The 27,184-nt window shown below is 43.0% G+C and overlaps 20 non-coding genes across 20 annotated transcripts; all 20 read right to left on the bottom strand.

The window, feature by feature from the left end:
- Positions 1–25: 25 nt before the first annotated feature.
- Trnad-guc lies at positions 26–97 on the bottom strand. Its single transcript has one exon. It is a non-coding gene; the product is annotated as a tRNA-Asp (tRNA).
- An 86-nt stretch (positions 98–183) lies between these two features.
- On the bottom strand, positions 184–255 carry Trnad-guc. The gene has a single exon. It is a non-coding gene; the product is annotated as a tRNA-Asp (tRNA).
- A 2,174-nt stretch (positions 256–2,429) lies between these two features.
- Positions 2,430–2,501, bottom strand: Trnad-guc. Its single transcript has one exon. It is a non-coding gene; the product is annotated as a tRNA-Asp (tRNA).
- A 277-nt stretch (positions 2,502–2,778) lies between these two features.
- On the bottom strand, positions 2,779–2,850 carry Trnad-guc. Its single transcript has one exon. It is a non-coding gene; the product is annotated as a tRNA-Asp (tRNA).
- An 86-nt stretch (positions 2,851–2,936) lies between these two features.
- On the bottom strand, positions 2,937–3,008 carry Trnad-guc. The gene has a single exon. It is a non-coding gene; the product is annotated as a tRNA-Asp (tRNA).
- Positions 3,009–3,094: 86 nt separating this feature from the next.
- Positions 3,095–3,166, bottom strand: Trnad-guc. Its single transcript has one exon. It is a non-coding gene; the product is annotated as a tRNA-Asp (tRNA).
- A 2,175-nt stretch (positions 3,167–5,341) lies between these two features.
- On the bottom strand, positions 5,342–5,413 carry Trnad-guc. Its single transcript has one exon. It is a non-coding gene; the product is annotated as a tRNA-Asp (tRNA).
- Positions 5,414–5,499: 86 nt separating this feature from the next.
- On the bottom strand, positions 5,500–5,571 carry Trnad-guc. The gene has a single exon. It is a non-coding gene; the product is annotated as a tRNA-Asp (tRNA).
- An 86-nt stretch (positions 5,572–5,657) lies between these two features.
- Positions 5,658–5,729, bottom strand: Trnad-guc. Its single transcript has one exon. It is a non-coding gene; the product is annotated as a tRNA-Asp (tRNA).
- Positions 5,730–5,815: 86 nt separating this feature from the next.
- On the bottom strand, positions 5,816–5,887 carry Trnad-guc. The gene has a single exon. It is a non-coding gene; the product is annotated as a tRNA-Asp (tRNA).
- An 84-nt stretch (positions 5,888–5,971) lies between these two features.
- Trnad-guc lies at positions 5,972–6,043 on the bottom strand. Its single transcript has one exon. It is a non-coding gene; the product is annotated as a tRNA-Asp (tRNA).
- A 987-nt stretch (positions 6,044–7,030) lies between these two features.
- On the bottom strand, positions 7,031–7,102 carry Trnad-guc. Its single transcript has one exon. It is a non-coding gene; the product is annotated as a tRNA-Asp (tRNA).
- An 86-nt stretch (positions 7,103–7,188) lies between these two features.
- Positions 7,189–7,260, bottom strand: Trnad-guc. Its single transcript has one exon. It is a non-coding gene; the product is annotated as a tRNA-Asp (tRNA).
- Positions 7,261–9,434: 2,174 nt separating this feature from the next.
- Positions 9,435–9,506, bottom strand: Trnad-guc. The gene has a single exon. It is a non-coding gene; the product is annotated as a tRNA-Asp (tRNA).
- A 390-nt stretch (positions 9,507–9,896) lies between these two features.
- On the bottom strand, positions 9,897–9,968 carry Trnad-guc. Its single transcript has one exon. It is a non-coding gene; the product is annotated as a tRNA-Asp (tRNA).
- A 273-nt stretch (positions 9,969–10,241) lies between these two features.
- Trnad-guc lies at positions 10,242–10,313 on the bottom strand. The gene has a single exon. It is a non-coding gene; the product is annotated as a tRNA-Asp (tRNA).
- Positions 10,314–10,800: 487 nt separating this feature from the next.
- Trnad-guc lies at positions 10,801–10,872 on the bottom strand. Its single transcript has one exon. It is a non-coding gene; the product is annotated as a tRNA-Asp (tRNA).
- An 80-nt stretch (positions 10,873–10,952) lies between these two features.
- Trnad-guc lies at positions 10,953–11,024 on the bottom strand. Its single transcript has one exon. It is a non-coding gene; the product is annotated as a tRNA-Asp (tRNA).
- A 3,513-nt stretch (positions 11,025–14,537) lies between these two features.
- Trnad-guc lies at positions 14,538–14,609 on the bottom strand. The gene has a single exon. It is a non-coding gene; the product is annotated as a tRNA-Asp (tRNA).
- Positions 14,610–14,695: 86 nt separating this feature from the next.
- Trnad-guc lies at positions 14,696–14,767 on the bottom strand. Its single transcript has one exon. It is a non-coding gene; the product is annotated as a tRNA-Asp (tRNA).
- Between the last annotated feature and the right edge of the window lie 12,417 nt (positions 14,768–27,184).

Genomic DNA, 27,184 nt, shown 5'->3' with positions numbered 1-27,184 from the left:
AAATGTTTGCAATAAAATACGATGCCTCCCCGGCGGGGAATCGAACCCCGGTCTCCCGCGTGACAGGCGGGGATACTTACCACTATACTACCGAGGACAGCTGACGAAACCTTTTACTTATAAATATCAAATGAATATATTAAAAAGTTTTAGTTTAAAATGTTTGCAATAAAAGTAACATGCCTCCCCGGCGGGGAATCGAACCCCGGTCTCCCGCGTGACAGGCGGGGATACTTACCACTATACTACCGAGGACAGCTGATGAAATCTTTTACTTATAAATATCAAATAATGTGAAAGTGACACCGACACTACTCTCGAATCACAACATGGTAGAGCTGACCATGTACGGACGAAAGGAAAGCATGGACATGCAGTCTACAAGAAACTCTCAGAATCTTTCTAGCTTGAACTTCCATAAGGCAAACTGGAAACAAATTGAGAAAGAGATCCTCACAACAAAACTTGCCTGAATTTCTCTCCTCGCCAGACATCGACATGAAACTTCAACAATTCATGTCTGTAATGCAAGCCATATGCTACAAATGTGTCCCAGAGAGAAAGGCCACTGTACACAAGAACAAAATCCCCAGAGAGAGGAAAATTCTAATGAGACCGCGTACAAATGTTTCAAATCGCCTAAACAAACAAATTGAAAGCAGTGAAAAGTCCCGCCTGAAAATAAAACTGTTGGAAATTGAAAAATGTCTGCAATTCTCCCATGAAAAGAAAGAGCAGACAAAGAAGCCTGGGCTATAGACAACATAAAATCTAACCCCAGAGCTTTCTACAGGTATGCCAAAGAAACAGCTACGGTGCACTGTAGGATAGGGCCACTCCTTGAAAAGGATGGCACACTCACAGGAAATCTAATGAGGATAAGTGTAATACTAAGTGAGCAATTCAAGAGTATTTTCACTCCACCCCTAGGGCATTTTCAAGTCAGCAATCCTTCTAAAAGTATGTAAGAGAGTCCTAGCAAGACCACTGCATTTCCTCTTTCAGAGCTTCCTTACAACTGGCAAACTTCCAAGAAAACTGAAGGAAGGTAAAATATGCCCTATTCATAATGGAGGTAGCAGAGCGGAGGCCAAGAACTACAGACCTATCTCTCTGACCTCACATATCAGCAAGATCATGGAATGATATGTCACAAACTGCGTGATCTTGGCATAGTTGGAAAATGGGCGAATGGCTTCATGACTTTCTGAAGTATAGAAGCCATCTGGTAGTAGCCAATGGAGCCACTTCCATTAACACGCAAATAGTGAGCGGTGTTCCGCAAGGCACTGCTTTGGGACCACTACTATTCATAATGGCCCTCTCAGACATGCCCTCAGCCACGCAGAGAGCCACGATCACAAGTTATGCAGGTGATACAAAAGTTTCACAGGTAATACACAACCCTGAAGACACTATGCACCTGCAATGTGAGCTGGACAAAATATACAAGTGGGCTGTGAAAAGAATAGCATGCAGTTCAATGCAGAAAAGTTTCAAGCTTTATGCTATCAGCATGCAAAACTAAATGTAATACCCAATAAATACACTGGACCTGGAGGGATTGCGATCCCAGAGGGACAATCAGTGCGAGACCTGGGTATTTACATGAGTAATGATGCAACCTTTCATGTGCATGTTGCTAAATTGGCAATGAAATGGAGGCGACTGACAGGATGGATTCTTAGAACCTTTAGAACAAGAGATCAGGAAACCATGATGGTCCTCTGGATGACACTTGTCCTAAGCCACTTTGACTATTGCTCTCAGCTATGGTCACCATCCAGTGTCAAGTTAATCACAGAACTTGAGGCGATCCAACGAAGCTACACGAAGAAGATAAACTCTGTGCAGCATATAAGCTACTGGGAAAGACTCAAGACATTAAGACTATTCCTTAGAGCGTAGGCGAGAAAGATATGCCATAATATACATCTGGAAGATCCTAGAAGGACTTGTCCCAAACTTTGGCATCGAGAGTTGCACAAATACTAGAACTGGGCGCCTCTACATAGTGCCAAGGACTCCAAATTTGCCATCAAGATGAGTTGCCATTTGGTGCATGAGAGAGTTCGAAGCAGCTGCCTTCATCTGCACCTCCTGCCGTGAAATTGGTTCACGGCAGGAGGTGCCGTGAACCTCCTCAATGGCAATTGCTAAAAAGCATTCGTGAAGCAAAATCATGTAGCAACACCAAATGGCGGTACCCCAGCATGGCCACAGCTCGTTCCTGAAACTAGATAAAATAAAATAAATAAATCAAATATTAAAAAGTTTAAAATGTTTGCAAACCCCGGTCTCCCGCGTGACAGGTGGGGATACTTACCACTATACTACCGAGGACAGCTGATGAAACCTTTTACTTATAAATATCAAATAAATATATTAAAAAGTTCTAGTTTTACATATTTGCAATAAAATTACGATGCCTCCCCGGCGGGGAATCGAACCCCGGTCTCCCGCGTGACAGGCGGGGATACTTACCACTATACTACCGAGGACAGCTGATGAAACCGTTTACTTATAAATATCAAATAAATATCTTAAAAAGTTTTAGTTTAAAATGTTTGCAATAAAATTACGATGCCTCCCCGGCGGGGAATCGAACCCCGGTCTCCCGCCTGACAGGCGGGGAATCGAACCCCGGCTCCCGCGTGACAGGCGGGGATACTTACCACTATACTACCGAGGACAGCTGATGAAACCTTTTACTTATAAATATCAAATAAATATATTAAAAAGTTCTAGTTTTACATATTTGCAATAAAATTACGATGTCTCCCCGGCGGGGAATCGAACCCCGGTCTCCCGCGTGACAGGCGGGGATACTTACCACTATACTACCGAGGACAGCTGATGAAACCTTTTACTTATAAATATCAAATAAATATATTAAAACGTTTTAGTTTAAAATGTTTGCAATAAAATTACGATGCCTCCCCGGCGGGGAATCGAACCCCGGTCTCCCGCGTGACAGGCGGGGATACTTACCACTATACTACCGAGGACAGATGACGAAACCTTTTACTTATAAATATCAAATGAATATATTAAAAAGTTTTAGTTTAAAATGTTTGCAATAAAATTACGATGCCTCCCCGGCGGGGAATCGAACCCCGGTCTCCCGCGTGACAGGCGGGGATACTTACCACTATACTACCGAGGACAGCTGATGAAATCTTTTACTTATAAATATCAAATAATGTGAAAGTGACACCGACACTACTCTCGAATCACAACATGGTAGAGCTGACCATGTACGGACGAAAGGAAAGCATGGACATGCAGTCTACAAGAAACTCTCAGAATCTTTCTAGCTTGAACTTCCATAAGGCAAACTGGAAACAAATTGAGAAAGAGATCCTCAAACAAAACTTGCCTGAATTTCTCTCCTCGCCAGACATCGACATGAAACTTCAACAATTCATGTCTGTAATGCAAGCCATATGCTACAATGTGTCCCAGAGAGAAAGGCCACTGTACACAAGAACAAAATCCCCAGAGAGAGGAAAATTCTAATGAGACCGCGTACAAATGTTTCAAATCGCCTAAACAAACAAATTGAAAGCAGTGAAAAGTCCCGCCTGAAAATAAAACTGTTGGAAATTGAAAAATGTCTGCAATTCTCCCATGAAAAAGAAAGAGCAGACAAAGAAGCCTGGGCTATAGACAACATAAAATCTAACCCCAGAGCTTTCTACAGGTATGCCAAAGAAACAGCTACGGTGCACTGTAGGATAGGGCCACTCCTTGAAAAGGATGGCACACTCACAGGAAATCTAATGAGGATAAGTGTAATACTAAGTGAGCAATTCAAGAGTATTTTCACTCCACCCCTAGGGCATTTTCAAGTCAGCAATCCTTCTAAAAGTATGTAAGAGAGTCCTAGCAAGACCACTGCATTTCCTCTTTCAGAGCTTCCTTACAACTGGCAAACTTCCAAGAAAACTGAAGGAAGGTAAAATATGCCCTATTCATAATGGAGGTAGCAGAGCGGAGGCCAAGAACTACAGACCTATCTCTCTGACCTCACATATCAGCAAGATCATGGAATGATATGTCACAAACTGCGTGATCTTGGCATAGTTGGAAAATTGGGCGAATGGCTTCATGACTTTCTGAAGTATAGAAGCCATCTGGTAGTAGCCAATGGAGCCACTTCCATTAACACGCAAATAGTGAGCGGTGTTCCGCAAGGCACTGCTTTGGGACCACTACTATTCATAATGGCCCTCTCAGACATGCCCTCAGCCACGCAGAGAGCCACGATCACAAGTTATGCAGGTGATACAAAAGTTTCACAGGTAATACACAACCCTGAAGACACTATGCACCTGCAATGTGAGCTGGACAAAATATACAAGTGGGCTGAAAAGAATAGCATGCAGTTCAATGCAGAAAAGTTTCAAGCTTTATGCTATCAGCATGCAAAACTAAATGTAATACCCAATAAATACACTGGACCTGGAGGGATTGCGATCCCAGAGGGACAATCAGTGCGAGACCTGGGTATTTACATGAGTAATGATGCAACCTTTCATGTGCATGTTGCTAAATTGGCAATGAAATGGAGGCGACTGACAGGATGGATTCTTAGAACCTTTAGAACAAGAGATCAGGAAACCATGATGGTCCTCTGGATGACACTTGTCCTAAGCCACTTTGACTATTGCTCTCAGCTATGGTCACCATCCAGTGTCAAGTTAATCACAGAACTTGAGGCGATCCAACGAAGCTACACGAAGAAGATAAACTCTGTGCAGCATATAAGCTACTGGGAAAGACTCAAGACATTAAGACTATTCCTTAGAGCGTAGGCGAGAAAGATATGCCATAATATACATCTGGAAGATCCTAGAAGGACTTGTCCCAAACTTTGGCATCGAGAGTTGCACAAATACTAGAACTGGGCGCCTCTACATAGTGCCAAGGACTCCAAATTTGCCATCAAGATGAGTTGCCATTTGGTGCATGAGAGAGTTCGAAGCAGCTGCCTTCATCTGCACCTCCTGCCGTGAAATTGGTTCACGGCAGGAGGTGCCGTGAACCTCCTCAATGGCAATTGCTAAAAAGCATTCGTGAAGCAAAATCATGTAGCAACACCAAATGGCGGTACCCCAGCATGGCCACAGCTCGTGAGCTGAAACTAGATAAAATAAAATAAATAAATCAAATATTAAAAAGTTTAAAATGTTTGCAACCCCGGTCTCCCGCGTGACAGGCGGGGATACTTACCACTATACTACTACCGAGGACAGCTGATGAAAACTTTTACTTATAAATATCAAATAAATATATTAAAAAGTTCTAGTTTTACATATTTGCAATAAAATTACGATGCCTCCCCGGCGGGGAATCGAACCCCGGTCTCCCGCGTGACAGGCGGGGATACTTACCACTATACTACCGAGGACAGCTGATGAAAACTTTTACTTATAAATATCAAATAAATATATTAAAAAGTTCTAGTTTTACATATTTGCAATAAAATTACGATGCCTCCCCGGCGGGGAATCGAACCCCGGTCTCCCGCGTGACAGGCGGGGATACTTACCACTATACTACCGAGGACAGCTGATGAAACCTTTTACTTATAAATATCAAATAAATATATTAAAAAGTTCTAGTTTTACATATTTGCAATAAAATTACGATGCCTCCCCGGCGGGGAATCGAACCCCGGTCTCCCGCGTGACAGGCGGGGATACTTACCACTATACTACCGAGGACAGCTGATGAAAACTTTTACTTATAAATATCAAATAAATATATTAAAAAGTTCTAGTTTTACATATTTGCAATAAAATTACGATGCCTCCCCGGCGGGGAATCGAACCCCGGTCTCCCGCGTGACAGGCGGGGATACTTACCACTATACTACCGAGGACAGCTGATGAAACCTTTTACTTATAATATCAAATAAATATATTAAAAAGTTCTAGTTTTACATATTGCAATAAAATTACGATGCCTCCCCGGCGGGGAATCGAACCCCGGTCTCCCGCGTGACAGGCGGGGATACTTACCACTATACTACCGAGGACAGCTGATGAAACCTTTTACTTATAAATATCAAATAAATATATTAAAAAGTTTTCGTTTAAAATATTGCAATAAAATACGATGCCTCCCCGGCGGGGAATCGAACCCCGGTCTCCGCGTGACAGGCGGGGAATCGAACCCCGGTCTCCCGCGTGACAGGCGGGGATACTTACCACTATACTACCGAGGACAGCTGATGAAACCTTTTACTTATAAATATCAAATAAATATATTAAAAAGTTTTAGTTTTAAATATTTGCAATAAAATTAAGATGCCTCCCCGGCGGGGAATCGAACCCCGGTCTCCCGCGTGACAGGCGGGGATACTTACCACTATACTACTGAGGACAGCTGATGAAGCATTTTACTTACAAATCTTTATATATAAAAGTGAAGTTGTGTGTCTATCTCCTACGATTTAGATTCCTAACTACTCCCACATTTTGCGGTGCAGTTAACCAAAAGCGGGTATCTTATAGTCGTGATTCATATAGAGCCCTTCTGGGTATTAGCGCGCGTCTACGATGAGTCTACGATTTTTAAAAAAATTTACCATCATTTTTTCCATTTTTTTAATGCATTTTTTGCTATTATATCAGGGAAGTAACTCTCTAAAAATTTATTATTAAATCTCAGAACGTAAAAAGCTACAGTAACACCCCCTCCCTTTGTGGTTAGCCATATTGAGATGGCCATTATACTTTACATCTATAAAAATGCTTATATAGTTATTTCCCTTACAAACCCGAGCAACGCCGGGCGATACTGCTAGTATCAAATAAATATATTAAAACGTTTTAGTTTAAAATGTTTGCAATAAAATTAAGATGCCTCCCCGGCGGGGAATCGAACCCCGGTCTCCGCGTGACAGGCGGGGATACTTACCACTATACTACCGAGGACAGATGACGAAACCTTTTACTTATAAATATCAAATGAATATATTTAAAAGTTTTAGTTTAAAATGTTTGCAATAAAATTACGATGCCTCCCCGGCGGGGAATCGAACCCCGGTCTCCCGCGTGACAGGCGGGGATACTTACCACTATACTACCGAGGACAGCTGACGAAACCTTTTACTTATAAATATCAAATGAATATATTAAAAAGTTTTAGTTTAAAATGTTTGCAATAAAAGTAACATGCCTCCCCGGCGGGGAATCGAACCCCGGTCTCCCGCGTGACAGGCGGGGATACTTACCACTATACTACCGAGGACAGCTGATGAAATCTTTTACTTATAAATATCAAATAATGTGAAAGTGACACCGACACTACTCTCGAATCACAACATGGTAGAGCTGACCATGTACGGACGAAAGGAAAGCATGGACATGCAGTCTACAAGAAACTCTCAGAATCTTTCTAGCTTGAACTTCCATAAGGCAAACTGGAAACAAATTGAGAAAGAGATCCTCAAACAAAACTTGCCTGAATTTCTCTCCTCGCCAGACATCGACATGAAACTTCAACAATTCATGTCTGTAATGCAAGCCATATGCTACAAATGTGTCCCAGAGAGAAAGGCCACTGTACACAAGAACAAAATCCCCAGAGAGAGGAAAATTCTAATGAGACCGCGTACAAATGTTTCAAATCGCCTAAACAAACAAATTGAAAGCAGTGAAAAGTCCCGCCTGAAAATAAAACTGTTGGAAATTGAAAAATGTCTGCAATTCTCCCATGAAAAAGAAAGAGCAGACAAAGAAGCCTGGGCTATAGACAACATAAAATCTAACCCCAGAGCTTTCTACAGGTATGCCAAAGAAACAGCTACGGTGCACTGTAGGATAGGGCCACTCCTTGAAAAGGATGGCACACTCACAGGAAATCTAATGAGGATAAGTGTAATACTAAGTGAGCAATTCAAGAGTATTTTCACTCCACCCCTAGGGCATTTTCAAGTCAGCAATCCTTCTAAAAGTATGTAAGAGAGTCCTAGCAAGACCACTGCATTTCCTCTTTCAGAGCTTCCTTACAACTGGCAAACTTCCAAGAAAACTGAAGGAAGGTAAAATATGCCCTATTCATAAAGGAGGTAGCAGAGCGGAGGCCAAGAACTACAGACCTATCTCTCTGACCTCACATATCAGCAAGATCATGGAATGATATGTCACAAACTGCGTGATCTTGGCATAGTTGGAAAATTGGGCGAATGGCTTCATGACTTTCTGAAGTATAGAAGCCATCTGGTAGTAGCCAATGGAGCCACTTCCATTAACACGCAAATAGTGAGCGGTGTTCCGCAAGGCACTGCTTTGGGACCACTACTATTCATAATGGCCCTCTCAGACATGCCCTCAGCCACGCAGAGAGCCACGATCACAAGTTATGCAGGTGATACAAAAGTTTCACAGGTAATACACAACCCTGAAGACACTATGCACCTGCAATGTGAGCTGGACAAAATATACAAGTGGGCTGAAAAGAATAGCATGCAGTTCAATGCAGAAAAGTTTCAAGCTTTATGCTATCAGCATGCAAAACTAAATGTAATACCCAATAAATACACTGGACCTGGAGGGATTGCGATCCCAGAGGGACAATCAGTGCGAGACCTGGGTATTTACATGAGTAATGATGCAACCTTTCATGTGCATGTTGCTAAATTGGCAATGAAATGGAGGCGACTGACAGGATGGATTCTTAGAACCTTTAGAACAAGAGATCAGGAAACCATGATGGTCCTCTGGATGACACTTGTCCTAAGCCACTTTGACTATTGCTCTCAGCTATGGTCACCATCCAGTGTCAAGTTAATCACAGAACTTGAGGCGATCCAACGAAGCTACACGAAGAAGATAAACTCTGTGCAGCATATAAGCTACTGGGAAAGACTCAAGACATTAAGACTATTCCTTAGAGCGTAGGCGAGAAAGATATGCCATAATATACATCTGGAAGATCCTAGAAGGACTTGTCCCAAACTTTGGCATCGAGAGTTGCACAAATACTAGAACTGGGCGCCTCTACATAGTGCCAAGGACTCCAAGTTTGCCATCAAGATGAGTTGCCATTTGGTGCATGAGAGAGTTCGAAGCAGCTGCCTTCATCTGCACCTCCTGCCGTGAAATTGGTTCACGGCAGGAGGTGCCGTGAACCTCCTCAATGGCAATTGCTAAAAAGCATTCGTGAAGCAAAATCATGTAGCAACACCAAATGGCGGTACTCCAGCATGGCCACAGCTCGTGAGCTGAAACTAGATAAAATAAAATAAATAAATCAAATATTAAAAAGTTTAAAATGTTTGCAAACCCCGGTCTCCCGCGTGACAGGCGGGGATACTTACCACTATACTACCGAGGACAGCTGATGAAACCTTTTACTTATAAATATCAAATAAATATATTAAAAAGTTTTAGTTTAAAATGTTTGCAATAAAATTACGATGCCTCCCCGGCGGGGAATCGAACCCCGGTCTCCCGCGTGACAGGCGGGGATACTTACCACTATACTACCGAGGACAGCTGACGAAATCTTTTACTTATAAATATCAAATAAATATATTAAAAAGTTTTAGTTTTAAATATTTGCAATAAAATTACGATGCCTCCCCAGCGGGGAATCGAACCCCGGTCTCCCGCGTGACAGGCGGGGATACTACCGAGGACAGCTGATGAAACCTTTTACTTATAAATATCAAATAAATATATTAAAAAGTTTTAGTTTAAAATGTTTGCAATAAAATTACGATGCCTCCCCGGCGGGGAATCGATCCCCGGTCTCCCGCGTGACAGGCGGGGATACTTACCACTATACTACCGAGGACAGCTGATGAAACCTTTTACTTATAAATATCAAATAAATATATTAAAAAGTTTTAGTTTTAAATATTTGCAATAAAATTAAGATGCCTCCCCGGCGGGGAATCGAACCCCGGTCTCCCGCGTGACAGGCGGGGATACTTACCACTATACTACCGAGGACAGCTGATGAAGCCATTTACTTATAAATATCAAATAATGTGAAGGTGACACCGACACTACTCTCGGATCACAACATGGTAGAGCTGACCATGTACGGGCCGAAGGAAAGCATGGACATGCCTCCCCGGCGGGGAATCGAACCCCGGTCCCCACGCGTGACAGGCGGGGATACTTACCACTATACTACCGAGGACAGCTAATGAAACCTTTTACTTATAAATATCAAATGAATATATTAAAAAGTTTAAAATGTTTGCAATGAAATTTAGTTGCCTCCCCGGCGGGGAATCGAACCCCGGTCTCCCGCGTGACAGGCGGGGATACTTACCACTATACTACCGAGGACAGCTGATTAAATCTTTTTCTTAAAGGTCTTTATATATAAAAGTGAAGTTGTGTGTCTGTCTCCTACGATTTAGATTCCTAACTACTCCCACATTTTGCGGTGCAGTTTAACCAAAAGCAGGTATCTTATAGTCGTGATTCATATCGAGCCCTTCTTGGTATTAGCGCGCGTCTACGATGAGTCTACGATTTTTTAAAAAAATTAGCATCATTTTTTTCCTTTTTTTAATGCGTTTTTTGCTATTATATAAGGGAAGTAACTCTCTAAAAATTTATTATTAAATCTCAGAACGTAAAAAGCTACAGTAACACCCCCCTCCTTTGTGGTTAGCAATATTGAGATGGCTATTATACTTTACATCTCTAAAAATGCTTATATAGTTATTTCCCTTACAAACCCGAGCAACTGCTAGTATCAAATACTGCTAGTATCAAATAAATATATTAAAACGTTTTAGCTTAAAATGTTTGCAATAAAATTGAGATCCTCCCCGGCGGGGAATCGAACCCCGGTCTCCCGCGTGACAGGCGGGGATACTTACCACTATACTACCGAGGACAGCTGATGAAACATTTTACTTATAAATATCAAATAAATATATTAAAAAGTTTAAAATGTTTGCAATAAAATTAAGATGCCTCCCCGGCGGGGAATCGAACCCCGGTCTCCCGCGTGACAGGCGGGGATACTTACCACTATACTACCGAGGACAGCTGATGAAGCCCTTTACTTACAAATCTTTATATAAAACTGTAGCTGTGTGAGTGTCTGTCTCCTTCGATTTACATTCCTAACTACTCCCACATTTTGCGGTGCGGTTTAACCAAATTCGGGTATCTTATAGTCGTGATTCATATCGAGCCCGTCTGGGTATTAGCGCGCGTCTACGATGAGTCTACGATTTTAAAAATAATTTAACATCATTTTTTTCAATTTTAACGCATATTTTTTCGTGTGTCGATGGCGGCGGAGTTGGCGTCCATGCTCACACCTGCACCTGTGTTGCTTCTCCCCCTTCTTCCCTCCCTCGTTAAGCTGTGGGGAAGGGAGTGTAAGGAAATCAACGTCGTAAAGCGTTGTCAAGGAGACCGGCGTTCTTTTAGAACAACGACTTCATGGCTTGAAGACACCAAAACAGAAATGGCTAAGAAAGCGTCTACGATGAGTCTACGATTGAAAAAAAATTTAGCATCATTTTTTCCATTTTAATACATTTTTTCGCTATTATGTAAGGGAAGTAACTCTCTAAAAATGTCTACGATGAGTCAACGATTTAAAAGAAAAATTACCATCATTTTTTATTCCATTTTTAATGCATTTTTTTGCTATAACTCTCTAAAAATGCTTATATAGTTATTTCCCTTACAAACCCGAGCAACGCCGGGCGATACTGCTAGTTATTTATAAAAGTGAAGTTGTGTGTCTGTCTCCTACGATTTAGATTCCTAACTACTCCCACATTTTGCGGTGCAGTTTAACCAAAAGCGGGTATGTTATAGTCGTGATTCATATCGAGCCCTTCTGGGTATTAGCGCGCGTCTACGATGAGTCTACGATTTTTTAAAAATTTACCATCATTTTTCCCTTTTTTTAATGCATTTTTTGCTATTATATAAGGGAAGTAACTCTCTAAAAATTTATTATTAAATCTCGGAACGTAAAAAGCTACAGTAACACCCCATCCCCCCTTTGTGGTTAGCCATATTGAGATGGCTATTATACTTTACATCTCTAAAAATGATTATATAGTTATTTCCCTTACAAACCTGAGCAACGCCGGGCGATACTGCTAGTATCAAATAAATATATTAAAACGCTTTAGCTTAAAATGTTTGCAATAAAGTTAAGATGACTCCCCGGTGCGGAATCGAACCCCGGTCTCCCGCGTGACAGGCGGGGATACTTACCACTATACTACCGAGGACAGCTGATGAACCTTTTACTTATAACTATCAAATAATGTGAAAGCGATACCGACACTACTCTCGGATCACAACATGGTAGAGCTGACCATGTACGGGCCAAAGGAAAGCATCTATCTATCTGGAGACCTGGACCGAACCAGATCACTAGCAATTTGACCGGGCCCTCCGTCCAGCATCCCACAATTCTATTCGAAGGCATCGACTTGCCAACCCAGGTGCCGAGTTGCAAGCCGACTGACTTTTCCCGGTTAATTTTTGCTCCTGTCACCGTCTCGTACTCCTTGATGGTGTCTCCTACATTCTGTAGGAGTTCCACCTTGGTCGCGATGATGGTGATGTCGTCCGCATACGCTGTAACAGATCCTCCTCCTCCTGGATTCGTCGGGATGACGCTCAGCTTTCGCAGTAATGGCTCGAGAGCCATCACGCATAAAAGCGGGGAGACGGACACCCTTGATGAACTGACCGTTTAATGCGGAACGGCCTAGAAAGTAGACCGTTCACCCGAACGATCGAGTCGAGGTTGTCGTACAACTGTATAATCCACCTGAGGAAACCAGTACCCAGCCCGAACTGTGCGAAAACAGACACCATGTAACGATGGTTCACCCTATCGAAAGCTTTACACTGGTCTAAATGGACTAGTGCCCCACCCTTGCCAGAGTTATTCCCGAACCCTTATACGGTGTAACGTATAAGGTGAAGATTATCCTGAATAGTTCTTCCGGAGACTGCACACCTTTGTGCCTCCTCGATCAGACCATCCGCGACACGCGTCAACCTTTTCGTTAACACCTTGGCCAAAATCTTCACCTCCGCGTTCAGCAGGGTGATGGGCCTAAAATTATCTATTCTATTCCCCTTGTTCGGGCCCTTCCTGATGAGCGTCAACACTCCCCGGCGTACAGATCTGGGAATCCTCCCATTCTGATTCCAGTTCGCGAAAACGCTGGCCAGTATTGGCCCGAACAAGTCTGGCATAGTTTTATATAGTTCGTAGGATAAACCATCGAGTCCCGGCGCCTTACCTCTGCCACAGTCGGCTATGGCCTCAGTCACCTCCTCAGGCGTGATTGGCCCTTCACAGCTCTCCGCTTACCGCCCCGAGAGGCGCGGCAGCCCGGCGAGGAAGTCCGTAAGGTCCACCCTCTCATCCGGTCCACCTTCACCCCCGAAAAGCTTGGCGAAATGCTCCTGAAAGGTCCGACACATCTCCTCGGGTTCGTTTACCACATCGCCCTTCTCGTTCGTCACAGACTTAATTGTGGAATCGTTTCCGCGTTGAGCCTCCACAACTCGTGCCCATCCGGCGGCCTTAATTCCCTAGCACCCCATTGCACGAACTCTAGCTCTGACGATACAACCCATGTGCTTGGCTTCGAGTTGCTGGTTTAATTCCAGTCTCTTCACCCTCACCTGGGTCCCGTCGCCAGATTTTATGGCTTCCTCTAAGGCCTTAACTAGCCTCTCTTCTTTCTTACGGCTTCTATTTGCTAGTCCTATACTATATCTAATGGACTCGTATTTTATGGCTCTCTTGAGCGCTAACCACCATTTATTGTTAAGAATGGAACAGGTTAACGCCCTCTAAATTAGTAACCTAATCCGGCTTCTCCACTCTTCAATCGCCAAAAGGGACTTATTGAATTTCCAGTAACCGGATCCTTTTCTACATAACTTCTCTTGGTACAGCTTACCAGTGACCATCTGGTGATCACTGTAACTGACCAAGTGAAACTGTGGACACTTAACTATACCTTTATCTAGTTCTCTAATAAAAATCCTGTCTATGTGAGATTTGGAAGACCCGTCGCTACTTGACCACGTCCACAGTGGAGCGTCTGGGAATTCCAGTCTGTAAGGATCTACTAGCTGAAAGCGACTCAGTAGATCTTGGAAGCCACTGTCAGGTCTCCTTTCATTTTTGGAGTCAAAACTATCGACACGCGTATTGACAATAGTGTTAAAGTCCCCTAGCATCACTATGGCTTTTCACGTCCCAAGAAATTTCTCCAGGTCTCGAAAGTAATAAGTCTGATGTGAATGGGGTGCGTACACCGCCACCAGCCTGATCTCCTTTGAGAGTATGATAGACGAAGGCTTGTTCTTCATTCCGTAGAAGATAAAATTCAAATCAGACCATATTAACACCAAAAATTATTTACATCAAAAGCGTGACAGGCGGGGATACTTACCACTATACTACCGAGGACAGCTGATGAAACCTTTTACTTATAAATATCAAATAAATATATTAAAAAGTTTTAGTTTAAAATATTTGCAATAAAATTAAGATGCCTCCCCGGCGGGGAATCGAACCCCGGTCTCCCGCGTGACAGGCGGGGATACTTACCACTATACTACCGAGGACAGCTGATGAAACCTTTTACTTATAAATATCAAATAAATATATTAAAAAGTTTTAGTTTAAAATGTTTGCAATAAAATCAAGATGCCTCCCCGGCGGGGAATCGAACCCCGGTCTCCCGCGTGACAGGCGGGGATACTTACCACTATACTACCGAGGACAGCTGATGAAACCTTTTACTTATAAATATCAAATAAATATATTAAAAAGTTTTAGTTTTAAATATTTGCAATAAAATTAAGATGCCTCCCGCGTGACAGGCGGGGATTCTTGCCACTATACTACCGAGGACAGCTGATGAAAACGAATACTTCCACAGGTTATCAAAGTGTTGGCTCCGGTCATCTGCGAGCCTTTACCCCATCTATTCAATATGTCATTGGCGACGGGTGTTTTACCTGCGGACTGGAGAACAGCGATAATCTGCCCAATTTTCAAGAAAGGGAGCCGCGAAACCCGCTTAACTACCGACCGGTTTCCCTTTTTTCAATAATTAGCAAGATGTTCGAAACCATCCTTAAGAAAAGTATGTTGCTCCACCTCCAAAATACAGCCTCTATCCCTGATTCCCGACACGGCTTCGTGCCGAAGAGATCATGCTTGACCAACTTACTGGTAATGGAAGAATTGGTGACGCGTATCCTCGATGATGGTGATGCTGTTGACATCGTTTTATTGGACTTTGCCAAAGCTTTTGACACGGTGAACCACCGCCTATTACTTGTCAAGTTTCAAGCAGATAGTTTCCAGATCGCTCCTTCCAAGTCCAAGTTAATAGTTCGCAGTCCGACGTCTCCTGTGCGAGTAGTGGCGTGCCTCAAGGTCAGTGCTTGGGCCTTTATTGTTCTTAGTCTTCATAATGACTTCCCCGACTACCTCACGCAACACACCCTTCTATTTTCCGATGATGTCAAACTGGTCGCTCCTCGCGGTGATATAGACGATCTTCGTCGATGCCTCCACCAAGTTTGGATATGGTCTAACGAATGTGACCTGTGTCTGAACGTGTCAAAGTGCTGTCATCTGCCTGTTGGCTCTTCTCCTGCAACTCAACTTGATTTCGAGCCGGGTCGTCTGCTGCTGGAGAGGACCGATCAGGTAAAGGACCTGGGTATCTTGGTGGATTCTTCCTTTTCGCCTTCGGCCCAGTGTGTCCATGCTGCCAACAAAAACGCGGAGTTCTGTTTTTGATTTGATGGTCATTCGGAATGCTCACAGCAGCCATATTTATGTCACGCTGGTGAGACCCATATTGGAGTACGGGATTCAAGCCTCTCCTCCTTATCTCCTCAAAGACATACAGCATCTCGAAAGAGTCCAGAGGCTGGCTACCCGCATGGTTCTTGGTCTCAAGCATTTGTCTTATGAAGAAAGGCTGAAGACGCTCGACCTTTATTCTCTAGAAAAACGACGACGCCTTGGTGATCTCATTCTCGCTCACAACGTCATAAGCGGAAAGTGTAACCTCTCGAAAGAGCTGTTCTTCACTCCTGCTCTAGAGCGTCGGCTGCGGGGTCACTCCGAAAAGCTCTATCTGTGACGATTTCATCTCAATCGAAGGAGAGGGGCTTTCTCCGTCCGGGTTGCGGATCCGTGGAATAAGCTGCCGGACGAGATAGTGAAGATGCCAACGACCGGTCGGTTCAAAGTCTCCCTTGGCCACAAATGGCCTGAACTCTTTGCAAGAACACCACCCTGTACATAACTCCATGTCCCCCTACATAGCCTTGCTTTTTGCTTTTTGAGCCAAAAAATTAACTAACTAACTAAATATATTAAAAAGTTTTCGTTTAAAATGTTTGCAATAAAAGTAACATGCCTCCCCGGCGGGGAATCGAACCCCGTCTCCCGCGTGACAGGCGGGGATACTTACCACTATACTACCGAGGACAGCTGATGAAACCTTTTACTTATAAATATCAAATAAATATATTAAAAAGTTTTAGTTTTAAATGTTTGCAATAAAATTAAGATGCCTCCCGCGTGACAGGCGGGGATTCTTGCCACTATACTACCGAGGACAGCTGATGAAAACGAATACTTCCACAGGTTATCAAAGTGTTGGCTCCGGTCATCTGCGAGCCTTTACCCCATCTATTCAATATGTCATTGGCGACGGGTGTTTTACCTGCGGACTGGAGAACAGCGATAATCTGCCCAATTTTCAAGAAAGGGAGCCGCGAAACCCGCTTAACTACCGACCGGTTTCCCTTTTTTCAATAATTAGCAAGATGTTCGAAACCATCCTTAAGAAAAGTATGTTGCTCCACCTCCAAAATACAGCCTCTATCCCTGATTCCCGACACGGCTTCGTGCCGAAGAGATCATGCTTGACCAACTTACTGGTAATGGAAGAATTGGTGACGCGTATCCTCGATGATGGTGATGCTGTTGACATCGTTTTATTGGACTTTGCCAAAGCTTTTGACACGGTGAACCACCGCCTATTACTTGTCAAGTTTCAAGCAGATAGTTTCCAGATCGCTCCTTCCAAGTCCAAGTTAATAGTTCGCAGTCCGACGTCTCCTGTGCGAGTAGTGGCGTGCCTCAAGGTCAGTGCTTGGGCCTTTATTGTTCTTAGTCTTCATAAATGACTTCCCCGACTACCTCACGCAACACACCCTTCTATTTTCCGATGATGTCAAACTGGTCGCTCCTCGCGGTGATATAGACGATCTTCGTCGATGCCTCCACCAAGTTTGGATATGGTCTAACGAATGTGACCTGTGTCTGAACGTGTCAAAGTGCTGTCATCTGCCTGTTGGCTCTTCTCCTGCAACTCAACTTGATTTCGAGCCGGGTCGTCTGCTGCTGGAGAGGACCGATCAGGTAAAGGACCTGGGTATCTTGGTGGATTCTTCCTTTTCGCCTTCGGCCCAGTGTGTCCATGCTGCCAACAAAAACGCGGAGTTCTGTTTTTGATTTGATGGTCATTCGGAATGCTCACAGCAGCCATATTTATGTCACGCTGGTGAGACCCATATTGGAGTACGGGATTCAAGCCTCTCCTCCTTATCTCCTCAAAGACATACAGCATCTCGAAAGAGTCCAGAGGCTGGCTACCCGCATGGTTCTTGGTCTCAAGCATTTGTCTTATGAAGAAAGGCTGAAGACGCTCGACCTTTATTCTCTAGAAAAACGACGACGCCTTGGTGATCTCATTCTCGCTCACAACGTCATAAGCGGAAAGTGTAACCTCTCGAAAGAGCTGTTCTTCACTCCTGCTCTAGAGCGTCGGCTGCGGGGTCACTCCGAAAAGCTCTATCTGTGACGATTTCATCTCAATCGAAGGAGAGGGGCTTTCTCCGTCCGGGTTGCGGATCCGTGGAATAAGCTGCCGGACGAGATAGTGAAGATGCCAACGACCGGTCGGTTCAAAGTCTCCCTTGGCCACAAATGGCCTGAACTCTTTGCAAGAACACCACCCTGTACATAACTCCATGTCCCCCTACATAGCCTTGCTTTTTGCTTTTTGAGCCAAAAAATTAACTAACTAACTAAATATATTAAAAAGTTTTCGTTTAAAATGTTTGCAATAAAAGTAACATGCCTCCCCGGCGGGGAATCGAACCCCGGTCTCCCGCGTGACAGGCGGGGGATACTTACCACTATACTACCGAGGACACCTGATGAAAGTTTTTACTTATAAATATCAAATAAATATACTAAAAAGTTTTAGTATAAAATTGGTTGGCATCCTTTTTGTCTCGGGAGACAATGGAGTTGCGCATAAAGTAGTCTAGTCCGGCTTTTACATTTCATGTCCTGATACATTTCCTGCAGTGGCTGTGTAGTCCTATCCTGGACAAACACTCCTTCTTGCAGATACCGCAAATGTAGCGAAGACTGTTCCTGGCTGGTTGTAATACCATAGTTTCTTGTTGACGTCTTTTCTTGTCTTTCCATTTCTCCTCTCTCTCTCTCTGTCACTCCTTTGTATTCCCTCTCTTACGGTACGTCGCCAGTCTCCACGGTTGCCGGCAACTGCCTCCCAACCGCTGATATTGATGTTGCAGGCCTTCATGTCTCTTTTGCAAACATCCTTGTAACGTAAGAGCGGTCTACCCACAGACCTAGTACCCCTAGCAAGCTCTCCGTAGAGTATGTCCTTGGGGATTCTGCCGTCTTTCATACGGCTAACATGCCCAAGCCATCTCATACGTCTTTGTGTGAGGAGTGCAAACATGCTTGGTATTCCTGCTTGCCTGAGGACATCTTTGTTGGGGATATGGTTCTGCCATTTGATGCGGAGGATTTTCCGGAGGCAGCGCAGGTGAAAGATGTTTAGGCGACGCCCTTGGCATGTGTATAGCGTCCAAGTCTCACTTCCATACAGTAGAGTGCTAAGTACACATGCCTGGTAGATCTTCATTTTCGTGGTCTTGGTCAGCTTATTGTTGTCCCAAGCCCGTTTGGAGAGTTGGGCCATCGCAGCAGCTACCTTGCCAATGCGTATATTGAGCTCAACGTCGAGGGATAGGTTGTAGGTGACGGTAGAGCCCAGATAGGCAAACTTTTCCACCTCTTGTAATCTGTGGTCTCCAATATGTATGTTTGGGATGTCCGATGTAGCCTGACCCATGATGTTGGTCTTCTTAAGGCTGATAGCTAAGCCAAAGTCGTTACATGCTTGCTCAAAACAGTTAATGAGCCTTTGGAGGGCTTCTTCTGTGTGTGATACCAGAGCGGCATCATCAGCAAATAGCATCTCCTTGATCAGGGCGTTTCTGATTTGGGTTTTGGCACGCAGGCGCGAGAGATTGAACAATTTCCCGTCACTTCTACTGTGCAGAAACTCTCCATCATCTGATGTCTGAAAGGCATGTGAGAGTAAGAGCAAGAAGAAGATGCCAAACAATGTAGGAGCGAGGACACAACCTTGCTTTACCCCGTTTTTTATTTAGAAGGCGGCTGATGTTGAACCGTTGTGCTGTATGGTGCCTTGCATGTCATCATGGAAATACTTGAGGATCCTCAGCAGCTTTGGTGGACATCCGATTTTTTGGAGCAGGGTGAAGAGGCCTGTTCTGCTTACCGAGTCAAAGGCCTTTGTTTGATCAATGAAGGCCATATATAATGGCATTCTCTGCTCTCTGGACTTCTCCTGAAGTTGGCGTATGGAGAATATCATATCAATAGTTGATCTGCTTCTTCTAAAGCCACACTGCGATTCCGGATAGATTCGAGAAGCAAGTAGTTGTAGCCTGGCCAGGATAACGCGGGCAAAGGTCTTTCCAACAGTGCTTAGAAGAGATATTCCACGGTAATTGTTACAATCACCACGGTCACCTTTGTTTTTGTAAAGTGCAATTATGTTAGCATCCCGCATATCCTGAGGGACTGTACCCTCTTCCCAGCACTGACACAGAAGCTCATGAAAGTGCCGAAGCAGGATGGTGTTTTTGCCGGCTTTGATGATCTCTGAGGGGTGCCGTCTTTTCCCGGAGCCTTGTTTCTTGCTAGGGAGTCAACAGCCTTGATGAGCTCTGTTATAGATGGCGGACTGTCAAGTTCGCACATGACTGGCAAGATCTTGACACTCTCGACTGCAGTCTCAGCCATTGTAGTCTCCCGTAAGTAGAGATCCTGGTAGTGCTCCACCCATCTATCCATTTGCTTGCTTTGATCCCTGATGAGATCTCCAGTAGTTGATTTCAGAGGGGCTGACTTGGTTGCGGATAGACCGAGGGCCTTCTTCAAACCGGCATACATCCCACGGGTGTCGCCACTGTCAGCAGCTGACTGGATACTCTGACAGATTTCCTGCCAGTACCTATTTGCACAGCGTCAGGCTGTCAGTTGGGTTTTATTTCTTGCCTTTCTGAATTCTTCGAGTGACTTTGTAGAAGAATCACTCTTGTATTGCATCAGAGCTGCACGCTTTGCTTCGATAACTGTTTCCAGCTCTGAGAGCCCAGCATTGAACCAATCTGGGTTTTGCCTTTCTCTCATGCCGAAAGTATCTATTGATGTCGTATACAAAGCTTCCCTGATATAGTTCCACCTACTTTCAGCAGAGGAGGTTGGGCAGCCACTGAGGGCAACCTTGATAGAAGCAGCAAAACATTTTCGCAGTGTAGGGTCCGAGGTTCTGGCAGTGTTAATGCGTCGTCGGCCCACTTTCTTGGAGCGATGGACTTTTTTAGGTAGAATCCTCACCCTTCTTCTAATTAGTGAGTGGTCTGTGTCACAATCCGCGCTGTGGTAACTGCGGGTCAATAGAGTAGAATTCAGGAAGGATCTCCGTGTAATGATAAGATCCAGCTGATGCCAGTGGTGAGATCTTGGATGTCTCCAAGATGCCTTGTGGGATGGCTTGTTGGTAAAGAATGTGTTTGTGATGCACAGGTTGTGGTATGTGCAGAATTCGAGTAGTCTCTGACCATTGTCATTCATGTTGCCAATACCAAAGTGTCCAACACAAATGGGCCACGAATCATGGTCAGATCCCACGCGAGCGTTAAAATCCCCTAGAAGGTAGATATTTTCAGTCGTTGGTATATTTTCTATGACACAGTTGAGATCTTTGTAGAACTGGTCCTTGGTCTCCTCTGAGCTGTAGAGAGTGGGAGCATAGATGCTGAGTAGATGTACTGAGCCAGAAGAAGTCGAGAGGCGCAGTGAGAGGATACGCTCAGTGCCTCCTGATGGTGGTTCTACTGAGGAGAGTAGTGAGTTTCTCACTGCAAAGCCAACGCCATGTTGACGAGGTTCTTCTGGATCTCTTCCCTGCCAAAAGAAGGTGAAATCCTGCTCTTTGAGTTTGCCGTTAGAGGGAAGTCTTGTCTCCTGTAGCCCAGCAATGTCTATGTTGAGCCTCTTTAGTTCACGGTCAATGATGGCCGTTTTCCTTGTGTCTTCAACCCTGAGTATAAAACCCTTAGTATAAAATATTTGCAATAAGACTAACATGCCACCCCGGCGGGGAATCGAGCCCCCGTCTCCCGCGTGACAGGCGGGGATACTTACCACTATAATACCGAGGACAGCTGACAAAACCTTTTACTTATAAATATCAAATATATATACTAAAAAGTTTTAGTATAAAATATTTGCAATAAAACTAACATGCCTCCCCGGCGGGGAATCGAACCCCGGTCTCACGCGTGACAGGCGGGGATACTTACCACTATACTACCGAGGACAACTGATGAAACCGTTTACTTATAAATATCAAATAAATATATTAAAAAGTTTTAACTTAAAATATTTGCAATAAAATTAAGATGCCTCCCCGGCGGGGAATCGAACCCCGGTCTCCCGCGTGACAGGCAGGGATACTTACCACTATACTACCGAGGACAACTGATGAAACCTTTTACTTATAAATATCAAATAAATATATTAAAAAGTTTTAGTTTAAAATGTTTGCATTAAAATTAAGATGCCTCCCCGGCGGGGAATCGAACCCCGGTCTCCCGCGTGACTTACCACTATACTACCGAGGACAATTGATCAAAGTCTTTACTTATAAATTTCTATACATAAAGCTGAAGTTGTCTGTGTGTGGCAGGTTTGGTAGCCTTCAACTAACACTATCTCCTCCGAGACCCTGCGGCGAAAGTTGACAAAAATTGAGAGTATGATGGAAGAAGGCTTGCTCTTCATTTCGTAGGAGACAAAATTCAAATCGGACCATGTTAACACCAAAAATTATTTACATCAAAAAGGTGCTTTTATCCTATGAAAATCCCTATTTTTTACGATTTTATTATTGCTGTGTCGCCATTTTTCGGTGTATTTCAACCAGAAAAATGTTCACTTAAAGAGAATAACACGCTACATAATGCAAAATTTTTACTTTTCAAAAATTCCAATTCTAAAGGTTCGAAACAAACCCGAGCAAGGCCGGGCTATGCTGCTAGTACTAAGTAAATATAGTAAAAAAAAATTAGTTTAAAATGCTTGCAATAAAAGTAACATGCCTCCCCGGCGGGGAATCGAACCCCGGTCTCCCGCGTGACAGGCGGGGATACTTACCACTATACTTCCGAGGACAGATGATGAAATATTTTACTTATAAATATCAAATAAATATATTAAAAGGTTTAGTTTATAATGCTTGCAATAAAAGTAACATGCCTCCCCGGCGGGGAATCGAACTCCGGTCTCCCGCGTGACAGGCGGGGATACTTACCACTATACTACCGAGGACAGCTGATAAAACCTTTTACTTATAAATATGAAATTATAAATGCAAAAGATATGCATTATATTTTTAGAGCATTCTTATCGTTAAACCTGCTATCAGTTTTAATAGTGACAGAAAACGGGGGGGGGTGCTGTCACACTCTTCAATACTTTTAATTTTGTTCCAATTGTTTTGAAATTTGGCGTATTGATGTTTGCTAATTATGGAAATGAAATTCAGGAAACTTGTCATAAATTAATAAACAGAAGGATAATATCATTTGAAGTTTGCAAATTTTGGTTAATTTTAGCCAATCGAAAACCCGAGACACGTTAGTGCATTAGTGACTGTTACTATAGTAACAAGCCAAGGCGTTGTCTGCTTAAAACTACTGCTCTATTTTTTCTTTCGCCGATTTTCGTTGACGAGTACCTCTATTCGGAACTTTCGTTTTTGAATCTTCGCTACAAAAGACGTATTAATTGTTTACCTGAACTGAACTACGACTACAATATAACGCACAGTTTGTTTTGTAATTTTTCGCAAAAATATTTCAGTAAGGGTATTTTCCTTTTTAAATTGTCTACATTCCTTTTCGAACGTTTGTTATGCATTATTTTATCAGACAGAAAAACGTATACTCTTTACTCTTTTACTTGTTTCAGTCATTTGACTGCGACCATGCTAGAGCACCGCCTTTAGTCGAGCAAATCGACCCCAGGACTTATTCTTTGTAAGCCTAGTACTTATTCTATCGACCTCTTTTGTCGAACCGCAAAGTGACGGGGACGTAAACACACCAGCATCGGTTGTCAAGCAATGCTAGGGGTACAAACACAGACACACACACTTATATATATACATATATACGACAGGCTTCTTTCAGTTTCCGTCTACCAAATCCACTCACAAGGCATTGGTCGGCCGGGGCTATAGCAGAAGACACTTGCCCAAGATGCCACGCAGTGGGACTGAACCCGGAACCATGTGGTTGGTTAGCAAGCTACTTACCACACAGCCACTTCTGCGCCTATGGGTCTTGAAGTTATAAAATTAAGTGAAAAGTTTCAAATTAAGTATATTGATTTAATTTTCACGCTGAATCTGATTTTGTTATTCACTTGTTCAATAAATGTTTTTAGAGAAATGTTCACTAAAAATATGTTACTAATTAATTAAGCCGTAATTGATATTGGCGTAGGAGTGGCTGTGTAGTTAGTAGCTTGCTTACCAACCACATGGTTCCGGGTTCAGTCCCACTGCGTAGCACCTTGGGCAAGTGTCTTCTACTATAGCCTCGGGCCGACCAAAGCCTTGTGAGTGGATCTAGTAAACGGAAACTAAAAGAAGCCAGTCGTATGTATGTATGTGTGTATATATGTTTGTGTGTCTGTGTTTGTCAACCGATGCTGGTGTGTTTACGTCCCCATAACTTAGCGGTTCGGCAAAAGAGGTCGATAGAATAAGTACTAGACTTAGAAAGAATGAGTCCTGGGGTCGATTTGCTCGACTAAATGCGGTGCTCCAGCATGGCCGCAGTCAAATGACTGAAACAAGTAAAAGAGTAAAAGAGATTATCCACTGGTTGGTTTAACCCTAATCGCTAACCGGGATAATACAGATACGTGTTCCCACCCCCACGACTTTGGATGATCATAACTTTCAGAAAAATGGATTTTTTTAATGAATTTTTTTATGAATATACGTAGATTCCGAATATACAAAATTGGGTGGGGGAGTATTTTAGGAGGGGGTGGGGTGGGGTTCGGAATTTCTGAAAATTCACCGGAGTACACTTCAATTCGTCTTAACTTTCAAGAAAATGGATATTTTTAAATGAAATTCTCAACAAATATACCTCAGATTATATAGATTACGAGGACCAAGGAATTTGGGGGGAAAAACTAATTGGTGGTTATTTTTGAGAACTGTTCCCCACTCGCTGGTGTTTCTGAACAAGTCCATATTTGTTTCATTTTCTCCGTTTTGTGCGTTTGTACATCCGTAGATTTCTACCACACACACACACACAGATTATGTAACAAATTATACTTTACACTTTTATATTTAACTGTGCGTGTATATTCCTTATTTTTGCTTCGGGTGTCTTCTGCCTTTCTATTAGAAACGTTTACCTGGGATTTTACTTAAAGTGGGAAAAAAACCGTATGCAACAGATAAATCGTCTTAATAACATATTCCTGTGTACCAAACCTTTAGCTGTTATTTTTAGCATAACGAGTTTTCTGGTGAGGGCTTCATTTGCCTTCATTGCCTGTTTGTTGCTTCAGTACGGATGCACAAAAGTACAAAAAAAAATTAAACAAATATGGACGACTTGTTCCGAAACACCCCCGGGTGGGAAACAATTCTCAAAAACAATCCCCGATTATTTTTCCCCAAAATTCGTATGTCCTCGGAATATACATAGTCCGAGGTACATTTGTAAAGAATTTCATTTAAAAATATCCATTTTCTTGAAAGACGAATTGAAGTGGACTCCGGTAAATTTTCCGAAATTCCCTACCCAACACTTTCCCCCAAAAAAATTGTTTATTCGGAATCTACATGATATAACACTTATTCGTAGAAAATTTCAATAAAAAATATCCATTTTTCTGAAAGTTATGATCATCCAAAGACGGTGGGGCATAAATCTGTAGTTATGCCACTAATTTATTAACCCCAGGTTATCCACTGGTTGGTTTAACCCTAAATCCTAACTCTAACTCTAGCCCTAAACCGTAATTCTAACCTAGACCCCCAACAAAGCGCCAACCCTAAACCCTAATTCTGACCTTAAGCCCCAACTCTAATTCTAAAACCTAATTCTAACTCTAAACTCTAATTCTAACCCTATAAAAATAAAATTAGGTAACAGAATAAAAGAATTTGAGGAAAATGACATCTGTGGAGACAGAAATGTCACGGCTAGAGCGTCTTTGATCAAAGATATACGTGATCAGGTCTAAGCTGGGACTAAACAACAGCGTATTCTGAGAACTTTATGAAATGCTTTTTTTGTTTGTTTGTTTTAAATTTTATTAATGTTGGAGGGCAGTGAGCTGGCAGAAACGTTAGCACGCCAGGCGAAATGCTTAGTGATATTTCGTCTGTCTTTATGTTCTGAGTTCAAATTCCACCGAGGTCGACTTTGCCTTTCATCCTTTCGGGGTCGATTAAATAAGTACCAGTTACGCACTGGGGTCGATATATAAGACTTAATCCGTTTGTCTGTCCTTGATTGTCCACTCTGTGTTTAGCCCCTTGTGGGTAGTAAAGAAATAGATATTTCGTCTGTCTTTACGTTCTGAGTTCAAATTCCACCGAGGTCGACTTTGCCTTTCATCCTTTCGTGGTCGATAAATTAAGTAGCAGTTGCGTACTGGGGTCGATCTAATCGACTGGTCCCTTCCACGAAAATTTCGAGCCTTGTGCCTAGAGTAGAAAAGATTATTATTAATGTTGGAATTTCAGTGACTACTAGATGGCGATGATGATGGTGGTGGTGGTGGTGGTGGTGATTTAGTGTAGATTTCGACGTTAAGTCTACCATTTGTTCGATCGACGGAACTACCTATTCTTCATACGAGGTAGATGACCATTTCACAGACACAGGTATTCCTATGTGTGATAAGGGAGATCCTTTGAAATTCATCCGACAGACCAGTGCCATCAACCTTCCAGTCCCACTGCGTGGCATCTTGGGCAAGTGTCTTCTGCTATAGCCCCGGGCCGACCAATGCCTTATGAGTGGATTTGGTAGACGGAAACTGAAAGAAGCCTGTCGTATATATGTATATATATATGTGTGTGTATGTCTGTGTTTGTCCCCCTAGCATTGCTTAACAACCGATGCTGGTGTGTTTACGTCGCCGTCACTTAGCGGTTCGACAAAAGAGACCGATAGAATAAGTACTGGGCTTACAAAGAATAAGTCCCGGCTCGACTAAAGGCGGTGCTCCAGCATGGCCGCAGTCAAATGACTGAAACAAGTAAAAGAGTATACACTATTGAAAATGTTTAAAGAAGAGCAACAAAAAAAAGCATGGAACGAATGAAGTCGTGTTTATGTCGTACATCCTCAAAGATGAATTTTTAATTAATATACTTTTACTGATTCATTTAATCTGTCGAATCTATAACAAATTATATTTTACATTATTTTATTATTCAAGCTGTCGAATATGTTACGTAAACCACGATCTCCCGTACAAAACGGAAAGGACCTCAAAGAAACGGCATTATTTTGGCTTTAGTAACAGAAGCAACAAGCTATATTCGTCCAACTGATAAATAGCTTTTCTTTTTCTTCTTTTTTACCTAAGTGACGACTAAGATTAATTAAACTGAGTATATTTTACACATGTGGAGGCGCGTGGCTTAGTGGTTAGGGTGTCAGCATCATGATCATAAGATTGTGGTTTCGATTCCTGGACCGGGCGA

Source organism: Octopus sinensis, linkage group LG5, assembly GCF_006345805.1.
Source record: "Octopus sinensis linkage group LG5, ASM634580v1, whole genome shotgun sequence".
Classification (NCBI taxonomy): Eukaryota; Metazoa; Mollusca; class Cephalopoda; order Octopoda; family Octopodidae; genus Octopus; species Octopus sinensis.
This window is presented reverse-complemented; position numbering and strand designations above follow the sequence as displayed.